Consider the following 3,728-nt stretch of genomic DNA (forward strand, 5'->3'; position numbering starts at 1 on the left):
TCTCCACCCCAATTCAACAGAATATACATTCTTCTCAGCACCACATTGCACTTATTCCAAAATTGACCACATAGTTGGAATTAAAGCACTCATCAGCAAATGTTAAAGGACAAAAATTATAACAAACTGTCTCTCAGACCACAATCAAACTAGAACTCAGGATTAAGAACCTCACTCAAAACTACTCAACTACATGAAAACTGAACAACCTGCTCCTGAATGACTACTGGGTAAATAACAAAATTAAGCCAGAAATAAAGATGTTCTTTGAAACCAATGAGAACAAAGACACAACATACCAGAATCTCTGGGACACATTTAAAGCAATGTGTAGAGGGAAATGTATAGCACTAAATGCCCACAAGAGAAAGCAGGAAAGATCTAAAATTGACACCCTAACACCACAATTAAAAGAACTAGAGAAGCAGGAGCAAACACATTCAAAAGCTAGCAGAAGGCAAGAAATAACTAAGATCAGAGCAGAACTGAAGGAGATAAGAGATACAAAAAACTCTTCAAAAAAATCAATGAATCCAGGAGCTCGTTTTTTGAAAAGATCATCAAAATTGATAGACCACTGGCAAGACTAATAAAGAAAAGAAGAATCAAATAGATACAATAAAAAATGATAAAGATGATATCACCACTGACCCCACAGAAATACAGACTACCATCAGAGAATACTATAAACACCTCTACGCAAATAAACTAGAAAATCTAGAAGAAATGGATAAATTCCTGGACACATACACCCTCCCAAGACTAAACCAGGAAGAAGTTGAATACCTGAATAGACCGATAACAGATTCTGAAATTGAGGCAATAATTAAGAGCCCACCAACCAAAAAAAGTCCTGGACCAGATGGATTCACAGCTAAATTCTATCAGAGGTACAAGGGGAAGCTGATACCATTCCTTCTGAAACTATTTCAATGAATAGAAAAAGAAGGAATCCCTCCCTAACTCATTTTATGAGGCCAGCGTCATCCTGGTACCAAAACCTGGCAGAGACACAACAAAAAGGAAAATTTTAGACCAATATCCCTGATGAACATCGATGCAAAAATCCTCAAGAAAAAACTTGCAAACCGAATCCGGCAGCACTTCAAAAGCTTATCCACCATGATCAAGTTGGCTTCATCCCTGGGATGCAAGGCTGGTTCAACATACGCAAATTGATAAATGTAATCCATCATATAAACAGAACCAAAGACAAAAAACACATGATTATCTCAATAGATGCAGAAAAGGCCTTTGACAAAATTCAACAGCCCTTCATCCTGAAAGCTCTCAATAAATTAGGTATTGATGGGACATATCTCAAAATAGTAAGAGTTATTCATGACAAACCCACAGCCAATATCATACTGAAAGGGCAAAAACTGGAAGCATTCCATTTGAAAACTGGCACAAAACAGGGATGCCCTCTCTCACCACTCCTATTCAACATATTGTTGGAAATTCTGGCTAGGGCAATCAGGCAAGAGAAAGAAATAAAGGGTATCCAATCAGGAAAAGAGGAAGTCAAATTGTCCCTGTTTGCAGACGACATGATTGTATATCTAGAAAACTCCGTCGTGTCAGCCCAAAATCTCCTTAACCTGATAAACAACTTCAGCAAAGTCTCAGGATACAAAATCAGTGTGCAAAAATCACAAGCATTCCTATACATCAATAACAGAGAGCCAAATGAGTGAACTCCCACATTCACAGTTGCTTCAAAGAGAAAAAAATACCTAGGTAGGTTATTTTTAAACTAGGAAACTAACAGCATCATGAATCTAGTTAGGTCTACATAACTAAGAGCTGCCAATATACACTGCAAGTTTGGTTCATAGCAAAGAAAAACACAAAACACATGCTCTCTTCACCCTTGATACATAAGGAAAACATACGCATTGTCCCATCATAATCCACTATATTACAATTGTCTGAGCAGTGTCTTTTCCACAGGGCCATTTCCATTCTTCTTTCTGAAGCACTGCCAATTTCGTGGAGCTATTTGGATGTTTCACTCCATTACTTTCAAAGCCACCAAGTTTATGTGATCCAAAGTAATTTAGAAACACCTTAGAGTCACTGGAAATGCTAAATCTTAAGTATGTCTCTGAAGTGGTGAGTTCTCTCTTTTATTATTTTTATTTTTAATTGACAAATAATAATTATACATATTTATGGGGTACAATGTGATGTTTTGATACATGCATATAATGTGTATTGATCAAATCAGGATAATTAGCATATCTGTCACCTCAAACATTTATCCCTTCTTTGTGGTAGGAACACTGAAAATCCTGTCTTCTACCTATTTTGAGATATACACTACCTTATTTTTTGCTATTGTCACCCTACTATGCAATAGGACACCAGAACGCATTCTTCCTTCCTAATTGTAAATTTGTACCCATTAACAAACCTCTCTCCACCCTCCTATTCCCCTCCCTAGTTTTCATTAACCTGTTCTATTCACTACTTCTATGAGAGCAACATTTTTAGATTCCACCAAAGAGTGAGAACATGCAGTGTTTGTCTTTCTGTGTCTGGCTTATTTCACTTAACAAACATAATGTCCTCTAACAACAACAAAAAAACGTAGTGCTTAATGTCCAAAAAATTTGGACAGCACCCTCATGAAGATTCTAACTTCTGCACAAATTCTGAAATGGTTTCCAGTAGAAACTGGGTTCTCAGTTCCTGGCTGGAACAAAAAACACCCACTGATGCCATCAAGCAAAATGAGTAGGTCTCTTTTTGGACCTGTGAGTATAATGACTAAATTCTCAAACATTGTAGAATTTACTTTTCTTTTTATGTAAGGGTCACTGTTTCGTATACATGACATCCACATCACTCCCACCACTTGACCTTACTGCCACTATTACACGTTTTGATTAAAACAGGCTTTGCTTCAAGCTAATACCTAATTAAACATCTCTGATCTAGGGATATTAGCTGCAGAGTAGACATTTCTTCTGAATCATGAAACTTAAAGGAAAAATAAGCAATTAGGTTACATCATTATGTCACTTCTCATAAAAGCTAGAAAGCAATTATATAGTTTTTTGGTTTTGCTGCAGCAAAGATAGTATCAGAATAATTACACAAGACTTCAGCGGATGCCTTTTTGTGTGTGTAGAATTCTTCATCCCACCATTTAACTGAAGAAAAAAACTCTTAGTTTGTTACTAGATATGAAAGTGCAAAGAACTTTTCACCATCACATAAAAATTTTAATGTAGGCTATAGTTGCAGGTTCAGAAAACATGACAATATTCCTTAAGAGAGATTTATTGCCTTTTTGAGTTACTTTCATTGATTTTTCCTGTCTACACACCTATGCTTCCTGCTGTACCACAATATTCTATTTTCTATTTGGATACTTATATTTACCATCTGCCTACTACTAACTCATCTTTAATACATTTTTAATGGATTTTTAGGGTGACCTTAGCAGACCATGCCTTTTTTTCTTGCTTTAAGATGAACACTCCTTTCAAGTAATCTCTAAAGATTCAGGCCAAGGTCAGCTTCTCCACTGCTAGCACAAATAGGAAAATAAATTGCAGGTTATGTTACAAGCAAGTTTAGGTTTTATACTTCTATCTATAAAACAGTGCCATAATATTGATATGGCTGATATTTAAAATATTATTAAATAATTTGACTTCAGTGATTGGAGAATAGTATTAATTCATTAAAACTGAGTATTTCTGACTTTTTAAACACTA

Source organism: Colobus angolensis, unplaced genomic scaffold (genome assembly GCF_000951035.1).
Source record: "Colobus angolensis palliatus isolate OR3802 unplaced genomic scaffold, Cang.pa_1.0 Scaffold309, whole genome shotgun sequence".
Lineage (NCBI taxonomy): Eukaryota > Metazoa > Chordata > Mammalia > Primates > Cercopithecidae > Colobus > Colobus angolensis.